The 16,883-nt window shown below is 51.9% G+C and overlaps 2 pseudogenes; one reads left to right on the forward strand and one right to left on the reverse strand.

The window, feature by feature from the left end:
* Positions 1-16,883, reverse strand: part of LOC131586340 (zinc finger protein 850-like) — a 268,528-nt pseudogene that overhangs the window by 219,423 nt on the left and 32,222 nt on the right.
* On the forward strand, positions 406-15,909 carry LOC131586232 (zinc finger protein 420-like; annotated as a pseudogene).

Raw genomic sequence — 16,883 nt, forward strand, 5'->3', positions numbered from 1 at the left:
ACTTATAATTGCAGTATTAAAGGCCCTGAGAAGGCCCAAGAGGTTAGCAGTGTTTTATTTGAAAGGACACCAGAAGGGAATAGACTTGAGGAGTAGAGGAAATAATGCTGCTGATTAGGAGGCAAAACAGGCGGCATTACAAACAATGGTCATAAAAGAAAAAAAAAGGGAGGGACAGGAAGAAACTTTAGAACATAAGAATAGTGACTTAAGAAGTAGATTTACTGAGGAAGAAAGGCCAAAACTCCCAGAGACAGGAGCAATAGAAAACTCAGAGGGGAGATAGCCTCTCCCAGATGGCCGGGAAGTACTACCAAAAGCCATAGCTCAAAGAATATTAGAAAAATACATCAAAGAACACATTGGGGAGCACAAGGGTTAATAGATTATTTTGCAGCAAAGTATATGAGGTATTCAAAACTTAGCTAAGCAAATTACTAGAAGCTGCCTCCCATGTTTAAAAACAAATAGGAAAAATATCTGAAAATTACCTTATGGAGGGAGACCCTTAGCAAAAGACCCTTTGCAAATATTCAAATTGACTTCACAGAACTACCAAAGGTAGGAAGATTTAAATACTTCTTGGTCCTAGTGGATCTTAGTAGATCAAAATCCTAGTGGATTTTCTACTCAGGTCTTTGCATAAGCACTTTCCTCTGGGTTAAAGGGGATCCTTTGTTCCCAGGAATTTAATTTTTGTTTAACCCACTCTTCGGTTGATCCAAATATAGGCCAAAATACATTCTTTGAAATTTCTTTCCCTCTCTATATTACTACACAATAATTACTACACAAAATCATTTTTGCCCTATCTTTATTTTCTGTCCCTGGGAAATGTTTCCAATTATCTAGTATAAAACTCAACGGACTATCTTTAGGTATCGGTGGGAGTTTAACAGGTACAGGAGGCTTGCTCTTCCCCTGTCCCATTCTTCCGGAGTGCCTTCAATCACACAATTCCTTTCGCTTCCCCTCGTTCGTACCGCTCTTGCTCGGGGAATCCAGCTGCCGGTTCCCTTCTCAGACACACACACACTCACCACACTCCGGGATCCCGACCCCGCCCAGACGGATCCCCGTTATACTCACGCGTCCCACGTCCCGCGTCTTCGTCCGGACTCTGTGCACAGAATTTAAGGGGTCGACCGGTCTCCCTTTTGCTTATTGCTTTAATTTTAGGTTCGTCGGTGCAATTGAGGCAGGAACCGGCCCCCCCGGGCCGCTAAACCTTAGAGCGGGGCGCCCCCCGGAAGTGCCGATCCGTCCTACAGATTGCATCCGAGTCACGGGCACCAAATTGTTATAAATTCACTCGAGAGAGTGTTAAAGTTTAATAAAGGGAAGTTTTATTAATTATAGCAAGCAAGCAATAAGCAAAAGACAGCGCTGGACAGCCGGGAAGCGATCCCGCTTTGCCGCGGCCGTGCTTCCGTTTTTCGTGTGTCTCCTTTTAATCAGTCCGGCTCTCCAGGCTCTCCGGTGACGTGTCCTTCCTCGGGTCTTTCTGCGCATGCGCCTTCATCGGTCTAGGGGTCCGATCGTTCGGTCTTTACCTTATCTTCCTTTAACCTTTCTTCACTGTTCTCTGTAAAGGCTTAGCTCAGTAATTTTTTGGAATGCAAGGAATCTTAGCAAGGACATGATAAACGTCAGTAGCTATACAAGCATCAGTTAATATGCATACGTAAGTAACTATCGTAAGTAAGTAAGGGGTAAATAACAATCTTGATTTTACAGAACATAACATTACAGGATATCATATCTGCATGTTTAGTCGAACAAAAGGGTCTCTGTTTATCACATTTAGGGCGCGGGGCATGGCAGGAGGTTTGGGCGTGGAACTGTGTTCCGAATGGCTCAAATAGCACGAGGGATTGAGCGGGAGATGGGGTTAGGGAAGAAGTGGAGGAGGGAGGAAGAGGGGGAGCAAGAGGAAGAGGAGGGACAAAGGAGGATCAGGGAAAGGAGAAGGAACCACGAGGTCCAGCACTCCCTCAATTCACAGCCGCCTACCTATGGGATCATCACATCCCATCCCACAGGTGACCGGGGAGGGGGACCTCAGCCAAGATATTTTAGGTGCTCCCTATTTTGGGCTGCTTGAGGGGACGTTTGGAGAATGAAGAAATCCAAACCTGAGCAGAAAATGCCCCTTGGGGGTAAATGGGGGGTCCTGGCATCCCTAAGTGGGGAGCTGGTAACCAGGGGAACTTTTTGGATTCTTGGCACTCCCAGCAGCCTGGGGAGGGCAGGGACTGAGTAGACAGAGGACCCCCAGTGCAAGAGTGACCCCCAGCAGCTGGGACAGAGAGGAACCCCTGAACACCAAAGTGGAGAGACCAGAGACGGGGAACTCCTGGGAGATATTTTCAGGGCTGAATCTTGGTGTTTGGGAGGTTTTTATGGACTCCAGATGCCCGGTGACTTCTGGAGATGGACTTGGGTAGAGGGACCTTCAAACTCAATGTGCTCATCCCCTGTTCGCCCCAAACCAGGATTTCCCATTCCCAAATCTTGGCTGGATGGAGAAGGAGGCTGCGAGGAAGAGGAAGATGCCCCAGGACACCCAGGCAGGTGAGGAGGAAGTCAGTGCCCCTTTCCCCCTCTCTCCTGCTCCATCTCCCAGCCCAGCCTGGCCCCCGGCTGCAGGACAACCCCGCTGCCGACGCCGTCCTGCCGGGGACGCACTGGGGGGATCTCCTTCTCCTTCCCTCTGGCACGGAGGCAAATCCCATCCTCTCCTTGTCCTTCCTCCCCCAGACAAGGAGCTGAGGATGGAGACCAGGGAGGACAAATCCCCACAGCAGAACCTCATGGAAGAGGCCATTGTGAGCAGCTCCATGGCTGAGGAATGTAATGGGGAGGAAAATCTGCAAAGATCCCGCAGGAGGAGGGGCTCCAAACCCATCCCAGGGTGCTGTGAGGAGGAAAGACCCACCCTGTGCCGGGAAGGCGGCCAGAGATCCAGCCAGGGCTCTGAGCTGGTGGTCCATGAGCAGCTTCAGGATGGGGAGAAGCCCTACAAGTGCTTGGAGTGTGGGAAGAGCTTCAGCCAGAGCAACAGCCTGATCCGCCACCAAATGATCCACACTGGGGAATGGGCCTACGAGTGTGAGGAATGCGGGAAGGGCTTCAGCTTCAACTCCCAGCTCATCATCCACCAGCGCATCCACACTGGGGAGAGGCCCTACGAGTGTCCTGAGTGTGGGAAGAGGTTTCACAGCAGCTCCACTCTCCTCAGGCACCAGCGGATTCACACGGATGAGAGGCCCTTCCACTGCCCCGACTGTGGGGAGGGCTTCAAGCGAAACTCCAACCTCATCAGGCACCAGCGCATTCACACTGGGGAGAGGCCCTATGAGTGTGGGGAATGTGGGAAGAGCTTCAGCCAGAAAGGTCCCACCTCACCATCCATCAGAGGATCCACACCAGGGAACAGCCTTATGAGTGAGGGGAATGCGGGATGACCTTCAGCTGGAGGTCCCAGCTGACCATCCACCAGATGATCCACACTGGGGAGAGGCCCTACGAGTGTCCCCAGTGTGGGAAAAGGTTTCAGACCAGCTCCACTCTCCTACAGCATCAGCCGATTCACACGGATGAGAGGCCCTTCCACTACCCCGACTGCAGGAGGGGCTTCAAGAACAACTCCCACCTCATCAGGCACCGGCGCATCCACACTGGGGAGGGGCCCTACGAGTGTCCCCAATGTGGGAAGAGCTTCAGTGAGAGCTGTCACTTGAGCAAACACCAACGGAGGCACCGGTAAGGGAAGCTCTGCAAATGCCCCAAAGTGCAGGATGAGCTTTCTCCACAGCTCCAGCCTCATCCCCCCTTGGAGGACCAACATAGGGCAGAGACCTGGTGATCCATGTTCCCTGTGATCCATGATGGGAAGACACCTGTCCCTTTTCTTGCCCGTGGCAATGACATGATTTGGGATCAAAGAACGTGAGAGTGTGATCATGGCCCATTATATTCAGTCCCACCTCAGGTCACTGCCAGGGGCAGGAAAAGGACTCCCTGTCTCTCACCAGAGGAGAAGAGTGTCCTTTCCTGGCAGGAGGAAATACGTGGCCAGGAAGAGCCGGTCGATGACATTTTAGTTTTCCCTGTAAATAGACTGTCTTATCTTTTCTGTTATCCAAATTGTTTCTGTACCTATTTGTTCCTTATCCCATTGCTGTTCTCAATAAATTGTTCTTATCCCAGCCTGGGATCTTTGCCTTTTCTGCTTTCCATGGCAGGTGGGAGGGAAGCGAGCGGCAGAGCTGTATTAGCAGGAGCAGGAAATTGGGGAATGCCATTCCTGAAGCCCAGCCCATGGAAACCGAGCATCCCAGCTGGTGCCAGGCCTGGTTGCCATGGCAGCAGCCTTGGGAGCGGGTCCCTGGCTGGGGGCTGTGGGAACCTCTTCCCTCTGGTGCCCAGGGACAGGAGTGGAGGGAGCGGCTGGAGCTGAGGCGGGCAGGTTTAGGCTGGATGTGAGGAAAAGGTTTTTCCCGCGAGGCTGCTGGGGCACTGAACAGGCTCCCCAGGGAAGGCTCCCAGCTCCAGGGCTGGCTGAGCTCCAGCAGCGTTTGGGCAGCGCTGCCAGGCCCAGGCTGGGATTGTTGGGGTGTCCTGTGCAGGGCCAGCAGTTGGACTGGAGGATCCCCATGGGTCCCTCCCAACTCAGCCAATTCTGTGGCTCTGTGATCCCATGAGCCTGGGAATGGGCCTGAAAATGGTTGCCATGGCAACGGACTCTGGCTCCAGGCCTGAGCTGGTGTCCATGGCAACCACCCCTGGCATGGGGCCATAGCAACAGGGGCTGTGATGGTTGTCATGGAAACAGACCACAGCAGGGAGACAGCTCTGGCCAGGAGTAGCTCCTGAGCACAGCCCAGCAGGGCTGGGGCCCTGCCAGGGCAGCTCAGGGACACCAGCAGGCCCAGACAGAGCTCCCAGGGGCTCAGCACTGGCAGGGGCTGGGGGATGTCCCAGAGGGGGCTGTGTCACAGTGGCACCTCTGTGGCTGTGTCCTGGAGCCCCAGAGCACCTGTGATGTCAGAAAGGGGCTGTGTGACAGCTCCGAGTGGGTTGTGTGAGGTCACAGATGGGGCTGTGACATCACAGAGTTTGTTGTGTGACGTCACTGTGCAGCTACGGCATCATAGAGGGGACTGTGTGACATCACAGAGAAGGCTGTGACATCATGACATGGCTGTATGACATCATAGCGCCATGGATGACATTGGCGGGCAGCAAAGAGCGGCGCCAATGGCGGGGCCGGAGGCGGCTCTGGGGGCGGGGCCGGGGCTGTGGGCGGGGCCGCAGCGGAGCAGCGCGATGGCTCCAGTGCTGGGCCCGGGGGCGCTCCCGGGGGGCGGCGAGAGGTGAGGGGGACCCCTGGCACCGGGACTCTTTTATCGCCCATTCTGGAGCGCCGAGGGGCCCCGAAACCCCCATTCCTGGGCACCGCCATCCCACCGAACCCCCATTCCTGGCCGTGGGTCCCACCCTGCACCCCCTTATCCGGCACCAGGAACGCCTGCACCCCTTTCCCGGCCATCCCGCCTCTCGCAGCCCCAGAGCCCCTTCTCCTTGACCCATTTACCCCCTGGACCCCTATTCCTGCCTCTCCCAGCAGCCAGCCCCTCCTTTCCTCAGCACTGAGGACACCCGGGACCCCTATTCCCAGCCATCCCGGCTTTCCCTGCCCTGTCCTGGCAATGGGGACACCGGGGACCCTTGGAGCTCCATTTCCTGGGTACAGGAACGCCCTGAACTCCAGCCATGCCACATCTAGCCAGCCCCAGCCTCCCCTCTTGTCAGTCCTGGCATCCCCAAATGCCCTTCCCGGCTCTCCCCGTTCCCCCTTTCCTCCAGCCGTGACCCCTCCGATCCCAAATCTCCAAATGTCCCCCCAGTTCTCCTCTCCCTGCGTTCCCTGCACGCGGCGCTGTCGGAGCCCGGCCCGGGCTTCCCGCAGTCCATGTCCATGGGGTCCCTGGCTGGGATCCCCTTCCAGCACCGCCGCAGCGAGCGGGGCCGGGCGGAGCCGCAGCCGCCGGGGATGGCAGGCGGAGCCGAGCCGGGATCTTGGGATAACCAGGGCTGGGATATTGGGATAGCCAGGGATGGGATATTGGGATAACCAGAGCTGGGATATTGGGATAGCCAGAGCCGGGATATTGGGATAGCCAGAGCTGGGATATTGGGATAGCCAGGGCTGGGATATTGGGATAGCCAGAGCTGGGATATTGGGATAGCCAGGGCTGGGATATTGGGATAGCCAGGGCTGGGATATTGGGATAGCCAGGGCTGGGATATTGGGATAGCCAGAGCCGGCACAAGGAGCGGCACCGGCACGGGGCCAGCGGGGAGCTGCAGATGCTGCAGCAGCGGCACAGCCAGAGAGGGGCTGAGCGGGGGGAGCCGGGGCTGGGGGATCTGTGGGGCTGTGATGGCAACTGTGGCACCGCCATGGGGATCCCTGAGATCCAGGCTGAGGGATTAACAAATTCCCTGGCTCACAGCTGCAGGGAATGTCTCCGGAAATATGTCAGATATGGGTGGGAGGCGCTGGAGTGTAAAGGTGGGGAGAGCAGAATTCCCATGGGAATATGGGAATGGGAATGTGGGATTTGGGAGGGCATAATTTGGGAACCTGGGAATGCCCACGGAAATTCCATGGATGGATCTCAGACATCCCATTCCCACGGGACCTCCATGGATGGATTCTACTGCTGTCCAATTCCCATGTGAACTCTGTGGATGGACCTCACTGCCATGCCATTCCCATAGAATTCCATGGGCAGATCTTCCCATCCCACTGCCATGGGAGCTCCAATCCGGTTCCCCCCCTAACCCCATCCTATGGATTGCCCTGTTTTTTGCCATCCCCACCCCCCACAAGACTCTTGGGGGTCCCACCATGACCCACCCAGCCCCCCCAAGCTTTTCCTGGGTCCCCCCTCATCCCCCCACAACGGGAATTCCTGGAAGTCCCCCCGTGTCCCCTCCCCCAGGACTTTGGGGGTCCCATCCGACCTGTCCGTCCACCCCCAGATTTCTTCCACAGCCCCCCTGTGATGGTGGAGGGTGGGGGCCGAGTGCTGGTGCCCCCCTGCCTGCAGCAGATCCAGCGGTGAGGGCAGTTCGGGGGGTCCCTCAGCATTTGGGGTCCCTGGGATTTGGGGTGACCCCCCGGGCCCCCCAGGATCTCCCTGAACACGCTGATGCTGCCCGTGCGCAGTGAGAAGGTTCAAACCCGGCACGGGGTCCCCAGCACTGCCACCCACATTGCCCAGGTACCCCCAAACCTGCCGAGAACCCCCAAACCCCCCGGGACACCCCAACCTCCCCTGATCCCAAACACAGCCCTGGATGCTCCAAAAACTCCCCAAAACTGCAAAACCCCATACAGACATTGAGAAGGTTCATACCTGGCATGGGGTCCCCATCTCCATCACCAGCAGGTTCCCCAAAACAACCCACCCCTAAAAATGTCACTTAAAGCCATCATGATCCCCCTAAAAAGGGGTTTGTGGGGCTGCGGCCTCACAAACACCCTAAAATGGGGAGGAAAAAACACCCCTGTAGTGGTGGGATCCCCCCGAAATACCTCAGAAAGATAAAAACTCCTCTTGAGAGGGGCCTGAAGACCCTGAAAGGCCCTGGAAGAGGGACAAGATCCCCTCCTCTGCTGGGGCCTCCCCGAGCCGGGAACTCTCCCGTTCCTGCACTCGGGGGAGCCCCGAACGACGGCGGCTCCTGGGCTGAGCCCCCCTCAGCCGGGGCTGCGGGGGGAACTGGGGGGGCTGGGACGGGGCTTGGGGATCCTGGGGTGAACTGGGGGACCCTCAGTGCTCCCACCTCCCCCTGTTCCCCTGTCCCGCCCCGTTCCCATTGTTCCCCCAAACCTCCGCTGCCCCCAGCTCGGTTTGGGGGGGACCCAGCCCTTTCCCATCGTGTCCCGGCCCGGCCCCGCTCACCCGAGGGCTCCGAACCACGCCCAGGGACAGAGGAGGGACAGAGGAGGAGGAAGAGGAGGGACAGAGGAGGAGGAAGAGGAGGAGCAGGAGGAGGAAGAGCTGGAGCAGGCAGAGGAGGCTCCACGTGCGCTCCCCGCTCTCTGGATCTGCAGCTCCTTCGGGACCATCGCCCCCCATCCCGCAGGTGCCCGGGGAGGGGGAGCTCGCCCCAAATACCCCGGGGGTCCCTGGGTTTGGGGTTTTTGGGGGGGATGTTTGGGGATGGCAGGGCTCCAGAGCCGAGCCGCAGATGCCCCTCGGGGGGACCCCGGGGGTCCCCGGGAGGTGTTTTTGGGGGGTCCCGGTGGCGGCAGAGCCCCGGCAAAGGGGCCGGGGGGATGCGGGTCCCCCCGCGGTGGGGGTTGGGCTTCCCGGTGCCGGGCCCCCCGAGCTCTGCCGGGGCCGCGGGGGCGGGGGGACCCCGGTTTTGGGGAGCCCCGGGAGAGCCGCGGCTTCCCTGAGCGGGACCCCAGAGAGAGGAGAGCCCCAGAGCCGCAAAGCGGGGACCCCGAGAGGGGGGGACCCCTGGGATTGCCGGGACCCCGGCGGGGGATGCTAGGGCTGGAGGGGCGGCACGGCCGGGAAAGGGGTTCGGGGCTCCCGGTGCCGGCAGTGGCTGCTCCCAGCATGAGCTTAGTTTCTCCCCCCGTGTGGTTTCAGTTTCCTCGGCAGCAGGATGAGCCCAGTCTCTCCCAATCATTCCCTATTAGGGTACAGCTTGTCTCCATTTTTCCCAAATGTTATCCCCATTTTCCCACAATTTTATCCCATTTATCTCAAATTTTCCCCGTTTTTATCCCATTTTTATCCCATTTTTTCCATTTTTCCTCATTTTATCCCGTTTTCATATATTTTTTCCCCATTATTATCCTATTTTTTTTATTTTCCCCTAATTTTCACCCATTTTTCTCTTTTTTTCCTCTATTTACTCCCTTTTAAACTCATTTTCCTTAATTTTTTTCTTAATTTTTCTGATTTTTTTCCTATTTTTTCTTGCATTTTTACTCAATTTTTTCTCCATGTTGTCCTAATTTTTCCCAATTTTTTTTCCCATTTTTAATCTATTTTTTCCCCATTTCCCCATTTTACCCTCTTTTTGCTCCATTTTTCCCCAGTTTGTTCCCCATGTTCTCTCCTGTTTTCCCCATTTTCTTCCATTTTTCTCCCACTTTCACTTCATTTTTACCATTTTTATTCCCATTTTCCCTTCATTTTTCTCCCAGTTTTCCTCATTTTTTCCCCCCATTTTTATCCTGGTTTTATCTCATTTTTCCATCATTTTATCCCCATCTTCCATTCCTTTCTCCCATTTTTCTCAATTTTTCCTCCATTTCCATCCCATTTGTCCTTATTTTTATCCCATTTTTTCTCTATTTTTTCCCATTTTGGCTCCAATTTCCCCCATTTTTACTCCATTTCCATCCTATTTTTCCCTATTTCCCCCTAATCTTCCCCATTTAATTATTCCAAAAAATTAATATTTTGGCAGGGAAAAATAGAAATTTTGGTGGGAAAAAACTGTGCTTTGGGGGCAAAACTCCATCAATTTGAATCACAGCTTTCCCATTATTTTTCCATGATTTTTCCATGATTTCTAGCCGGAAGGAGGAGTGGGATTCATCCAAACATTGTGGAAGCTGGAATAGGACCAGGCCATCAACCTTCCCAAAAATCTTGACCAGTTCATCCGCAATTCCACCTTTCCCCACTCCCTGTATCCCAGGCCTGGAAATTCTTCTACGACCTCCCAGGTAGGCAATTCCCAAAATTCCACGGAAAAATGGGATGGGGGAATTTCATCCTGGTTTTTTCCTGATTTTCCCCATTATTTTCCCCAAATTTTTTCTCTTTTTCTTTTTTTTTTCTTAATTTTCCTGATTTTTCCCTCATTTTTTCCCTGATTTTTTCCCTGTTTTTCCCCCAGTTTTTTTCCTGATTTTTTTTCCTGATTTTTCCCTCTTCTTTTCCCAAAATTTTTTGTCTTTTCCCCAACTTTTTCTCAAATTTTTCCATAATTTTTCTGTTTTTTCCCATTTTTTTTCCTGATTTTTTCCCATTTTTTCTCCTGATTTTCCCCCAGTTTTTTTCAGTTTTTTTTCTGATTTTTTTTCCCTGATTTCTTCCAGGTTGTATTCCCTTTTTCTTATTTTCTTCTTCATTTTTCACATTTTTTTTCACATATTTTTCAAATTTTTTTTCCTGATTTTTCCCTCTGATTTGTCCAAATAGTTCCCTTTTTTGCCTATTTTTTCCTGATTTTTTTCCTGTTTGTTTCCTTGATATTTCCTAGTTTTTTCCCAATTTTTTTCCCAATTTTCCAAAGTTTTTTCCCCACTTTCTTTTCCTCATTTTTTTTTCTTTTTTTCCTTGATTTTTCCCATTTTTTTCCTAGTCTTCTTCCTCTTTCTTTTCCTGATTTTTCCCTGTTTTTTCCCAATTTTTTTCCTAAATTTTTTTCTTGCTTTTCCCCCACTTTTTCCTGATTTTTCCCTCTTCTTTTTGCAATTTCTTCCTGGTTATTCCCCATTTTTTTTTCACAATTTGTCCCTGATTTTTCCCTGTATTTCCTAATTTTTTTACTGATTTTTCCTGATTTTTTCCAGGTTTCTTCCCTCTCTTTTCTCGATTTCACCCAATTTTTTCTCAATATTTTTCCAGATATTCCCCATTTTTTCCTGATTTTTATTGATTTCTTTTATGATTTTTTTCATGATTTTTTTATTTTTCTGATTTTTTTTTTTAATTTTTCCCATTATTTTCTTAAACTTTTCCTTGATTTTTGTGCTTTTTCCTGTTTTAATCCCATTTTTTTTCCTGATTTTTCCCTTTTCCTTTCCCTAATCTTTCTGGTTTTCCCCAATTCTTTCCTGATTTTTTTCATTATTTTTTTCTGATTTTTCCAGATTTTTTTATCGTTTTCCTGTTTGTTTCCCTGATTTTCTTTTTTTTTCCACATTTTTTCTCTGATTTTTTCCAAATTATTTTCCTTATTTTTTTGCAATTTTTTCTCAAATATTTCTGTTTTTTCCTTCATTTTTCCAATATTTTTCCAATATTTTTTCCTGATTTTTCCCAGGGTCTTTTTGGCTTCTTTTTCCTGATATTTTCCCTGATTTCTCACAATTTTTTTCATGTATTTCCCATTTTTTCCTGATTCTTCTCTCTTCCTATCCCAAATTTTTTCTAGCTTTTTCCCAATTTCTTCTCAAATTTCCCTAGTTTTTACCTGATTTTTCCTGTTTTTTTTCCTATTTCTTTCCAGATTTTATTCCTCTTTCTTTTCTGAATTTTCCCGAATTTTTCCAAGTTCTTTCCCAGTTTTTTTCCTGATTTGCCCAATATTCTTTCAAATTTTCCCTGGTTTTTCATGATTTCTCCTTCTTTTCCTATTTTTTCCTGATTTTTCCCCATTTTTTCTGATTTTCCCCAATTTTTTTCAAATTTTCCCATTTTTCCCAAATTTTTCCCAATTTTTTCCTGATTTTTCCCTGATGTTTTTGGATTTCACCCTGATATTTTTGTAGTTTTTCCCTGAATTTTCCCTTCCATTTTCCTTGAATTTATCCTGGGTTTTTTTTCCATTTTTTCCCCAATTTTCCAGTTTCCTTCACACTCCCAGTCTCATCCCAGTCACAATCTAATCCCAGTAACTCCCAGTCTGATCCTAGTCGCTTACAGTCTGATCCCAGTCACTCCCAGTATGAGGCCAGTGGCCCCCAGTTGCTCCCTGTCAGTTCCAGTATGACCCCAGTAGCCTCCAGTGTGATCCCTGGGACTCCCTGTCTCTCCCAGTATATCCCAGTCAGCCCCAGCACACTCCCAGTCATTCCCAGCTCCTCCCAGTTGCTTTCAGCGTGATTCCAGTTGCTCACAGCCACTCCCAGTCAATCCCAGTATGATTCCAGTCACCCTCAGTGGGATCCCAGTCTCAGCCAGCATGGACCCAGCTGCTCCCAGTATGATCCCAGTATGATGTCAGTACACAGCCAGTGCAATCTCAGCCACTGCCAGGATGATCCCAGTACAAACCAGTCCCTGCCAGTGCTGCCACTCCTGGCATCCCCCAGCCCTCTCTGTGTTCCCCCTCCCGCATCTCCCCAGAGGAGCCCCAAGGGCTGGCAGTCCCCAGCCAGGGTCCCCAGCCAGCCCCAGGTTGGATCTGCAGCCCCCAATTTTCCCAGTTTCCCTCTCCTTTTCCCCGGGCCGGGTTCCCCCCGTCCCCAGCGGGTGGGAGCAGCGGAGAGCCCCGCACTGCCCATCCCGACCTGTCCCGGCTCCATCCCCGCTCCTGCCGTGGGCTGTGAGGGGTTTGGGAACGGGGCACCGAGGGTGTCACTGCTCCTGGGGGAGGAGGAGGAGGAGGGATGGAAGAGGAGAGATGAAGAAGGGGAGAGAGAAGGGACAGGAGTAGGAGAAGGAGGTGGGGTTAGGGAGGAAGAGGAGGAGGAAGGATGGAAGGGAAGGAGAGGGAGGAAGAGGAGGGACAAATGAGGATCAGGGAAGGGAGAAGGAACCACGAGGTCAAGCACTCCCTGAATTCACAGCCCCTCACTCGTGTGGGATCATCATCCCCCATCCCACAGGTGCCTGGGGAGGGGGAGCTCAGCCCAGATATCCTCGTGCATCCCTGGGTTGGGTTTTTTTGGGGGGGATGTTTGGAGAATGAAGAACTCCAAACCTGAGCAGCAAATGCCCTTTGGGGGGACCGTGGGGAGTCCCAGCATCCCTTATTGAGGAGATGGAAAAGGGGAGAACTTTTCAGATTCCTGACACTCCCAGCAGCCTGAGGAGGCCAGAGATCGAGTAGCCAGGGGACCCCCCGTACAAGTGTGACCGTGAGCAGCTGGAACAGGGGGGAACCCCTGAACATCAAAGGGGAGAGAGCAGAGATGGGGAACTCCTGGGAGGCATTTTCATGGCTGAATCTTGGTGTTTGGGAGGTTTTTATGGATGGCTGGTGACTTCTAGAGATGGACTTGGGCAGAACAAACCCCCTAACCCAATGTGCTTGTGAATTGTATTTTTCCCCAAACCAGGATTTCTCATTCCCAAATCTTGGCCAGATGGAGAAGGAGGCTGTGAGGAAGAGGAAGATGCCCCAGGACACCCAGGCAGGTGAGGAGGAAGTCAGTGCCCATTTCCCCCTCTCTCCTGCTCCATCTCCCAGCCCAGCCTGGCCCCCGGCTGCAGGACAACCCCGCTGCCGACACCGTCCTGCTGGGGACGCACTGGGGGGATCTCCTTCCCCTTCCCTCTGGCACGGAGGCAAATCCCATCCTCTCCTTGTCCTTCCTCCCCCAGACAAGGAGCTGAGGATGGAGACCAGGGAGGACAAATCCCTGCAGCAGAACCTCATGGAAGAGGCCGTTTTGAGCAGCTCCACAGCGCAGGAATCCAATGGGGAGAAAAATCCCCGGAGATCCCGCAGGAGGAGGGGCTCCAAACCCATCCCAGGGTGCTCTGAGGAGGAAAGACCCACCCTGTGCCGGGAAGGCGGCCGGAGATCCAGCCAGGGCTCTGAGCTGGTGGTCCATGAGCAGCTTCAGGATGGGGAGAAGCCCTACAAGTGCTTGGAGTGTGGGAAGAGCTTCAGCCGGAGCAACCGCCTGATCTGCCACCAGATGATCCACACTGGGGAATGGCCCTACGAGTGTGGGGAATGTGGGAAGGGCTTCAGCTGCAACTCCAAACTCATCACCCACCAGCGCATCCACACTGGGGAGAGGCCCTACGAGTGTCCTGAGTGTGGGAAGAGGTTTCGGATCAGCTCCCATCTCCTCCAGCACCAGCGGATTCACATGGATGAGAGGCCCTTCCTCTGCCCCGACTGTGGGGAGGGCTTCAAGCAAAACTCCCACCTCATCACCCACCAGCGCATCCACACTGGGGAGAGGCCCTACGAGTGTGGGGAATGTGGGAAGAGCTTCAGCCGGAACTCCAGCCTGATCCTCCACCAGAGGATCCACACCGGGGAACGTCCCTATGAGTGTGGGGAATGTGGGAAGAGCTTCAGCCAGAGGTCCCAGCTGACCATCCACCAGATGATCCACACTGGGGAGAAGCCCTACGAGTGTCCTGAGTGTGGGAAGAGGTTTCAGACCAGCTCCACTCTCCTCCTGCACCAGCGGATTCACACGGATGAGAGGCCCTTCCGCTGCCCCAAGTGCAGGAAGGGCTTCAAGCAAAACTCCAACCTCATCACCCACCGGCGCATCCACACTGGGGAGAGGCCTTACGAGTGTCCCCAGTGTGGGAAGAGCTTCACCCAGAGATCTAACTTGACCCAACACCAACAAAAGCACCACTAAGGGGAGCCCTGTGAGTGCCCCAAGTGCAGGAAGAGCTTCGTGTGCTGCCCCAGCTCCATCCTCCATCAGAGGTCCCACGTTGGGCAGAGCCCTGATGACCCACGTTCCCAGTGATCTGCATTGGGAACACACTGGGCTGGTGGACATTCTGGTTTGGTTCTATCTTTTGCTTCATCTTCATCCCTTTAAAACAGACAAAATTAGAATAAAAGTCTAGAAATTCATGAAAGGTATCTAAAACTTCAAATTTACTAATGCTTCAAAGGAATCTGGGAGATACTTGGGAGTATTTGGGGGTTGTGGGGTTTTTTGGTGGAATTGTCTCCATTTCTTGTCACTCAAAGAGACGAGAGAGTTCAATCTGTCACCTCAAAACCACTCAGTGCCATTGAAAACTACTCAATCCCACCAAAATTACTGCATTCCACAGCCCCTCAGGGTGTGATGCCTCAAGTTTTAGCTTTCATATCTTTCATATTCTGCACTGCCTAGGTTTGTAGTTTTGAACTTCACATTAGGTGTTAGTGGGCTCTCTTCACAGAGTAGGTAGACAAAGCAATTCATTTTCTAGCTTGATACCAAGGACAGTTGTTAGAAGTTTCAAGCCCAAAAACATAAACAAGGGTGGACTGAAGAGAGAAAACAAGAAGGGTGGGACTTCATCATCTGAAGCTGTAACTGGACAATGAACCCAAATATGCAGATGGAACTAAACTAAAAATGTGAGACCTTGTGATCACTTGTCCATTTTTGTGACCATTTCTGGTTTATCTTGGCTGTAGCCCTGGCCTGGCTCTTGTACTGCCCATGGTGTATTTAAATTCTTCTAATAAACTTTATTCTCAACTCTGTCCAGCCTCTGTTCTAGGTCAGCCTTCTGAAGGCATCAGGTGGAATGGGGTTGGAAGGGGATTGGGTGAAGTGGGATGCAAATCAGGATGGGTGAGATGGGCATTGGGTGAGGCAGGATGGGTGGGATGGAGTTTGGGAGGTGTGAAATGGGGGAAATTGGGCTTGGGAAGGGGGTCTTGATATCCAGCAGGGATGGGATGGGTTGGGGTTGGGACTGGGGAGGTGGGGTGGGGTCTGCAATGAGACAGCCAAAGTTTGGGGATGATGAAGGGAGGGAGAGCCCATTACTGAGTGAGGTTTTGTGTGAGGTGCCCCTGCCCAGGGAGGCAAAGATTTAGTTTCAAATTAATATTGTTAAAATGAGAGGTGTGGGCAAGAGGGAATTCCATCCCTCTGCCTCAGAGGTTGGGCCCTGCAAGCCCAGGGAGAAACTCCACCCTGGACCCCGCGTGGGGAGGCAGCCCAGGGATTTCTGATTGGGTTTGGGCCCCTGGGGTTTCTCCCTTGCTGTGTTCCCAGTGGTCCCTGACCTTGAACTCCACCCTGGTTCTCAAACCCCATCTCCCTGCCTCTGTTTGGGGCTGTCTCTGGATCTGAGTTTGTTCCTGAGCTGAATAAATGTTTTCCTGAGCAGAATCCCATCTCGTTGGTGTCCCATGCCTGTTCCTGGTAGCTGTGGCCTCCCTGGACATGATCCTGCAGCCCTGGAATGCAAGACCCTGCGAACTTGAGACCTGACCCTGGACCCCCCCAAAAATCCTAAAATTCCCTAAAACTCACCAAAATCCCCCAAAATTCTCTTAATTTTCCTAAAATGCCCTTTTTGTCCCCCTCTAGGACCAGGTGCCTTGTCTGGATCTCACGGACACCCCCAGGAATTTGGAGAGGGTCTCTCCTCCCCTGCCACCCCCAAGAACCTGCTCCTTTTGGGAAAGAAATTTCTCAAAAATTCCTTGGATTCAAGGGGGAATTCCCCCAGTTTTGATGCATTATTGGGGGTTTTCCCCTAAATTTTTCACCCTTTTTTGCCTTTTTTTTTTTGCTATTTTTTGGTGGTTTTGGCATTCTTCAATGTGGGCTTTTTTTGGAGGGGGTTCCCCCAGTTTTTTTGAGGGGTCCCTCAATTTTTTTGAGGGCCCCTCCCTCAATTTTTGCCTCTGTCCCCCTTCCCCCAAATTGGGGTGGGGGGGTATTTTTTTTTTATTTTATTTTTGCCCTCCTTCCCCCCCTTTTTTTTTTCCCCTCTTTTTATTTATGTGCACTTAATTTGGGGGGGCTGAGGGGCAGGAATTTTGGGGAGGGGTCGCCTGGGCTGCTGGAAAAGTTGAGGGCACCCCCCTCCTCAAAAAAATGAGAAAAATCATGGGAATTCTGGGGTTTTCCCTCACACCCAAAGTGTGAAAAATGTGAAATAAAAAAATTATGTTATCAGCTTTTTTGGTGATTTTTTGGGGAGGGAATTGCAATTTTAGGGGGCTTCTTGGGAGAGGTCACTGGTTTTTTGGGGGGGATCTCCTGAGTTTTGGGGTTGAATTTGGGAAATTGGGGGGAATTTGGTGGTTTGGGGGAAATTTGGGATTTTGGGGAGAACTTTGGATTTTTTAAGGGGCGGATTTGGGGTTTTGGGAAAAAAATTGGGTTTTGGGGAGAAGATTTGGGGGTTTTGGAGGGGAATTTGGGGTCCATGGACAATTTTAAAGAGAGG

Source organism: Poecile atricapillus, chromosome 19 (genome assembly GCF_030490865.1).
Source record: "Poecile atricapillus isolate bPoeAtr1 chromosome 19, bPoeAtr1.hap1, whole genome shotgun sequence".
In the NCBI taxonomy this organism is placed as follows: domain Eukaryota; kingdom Metazoa; phylum Chordata; class Aves; order Passeriformes; family Paridae; genus Poecile; species Poecile atricapillus.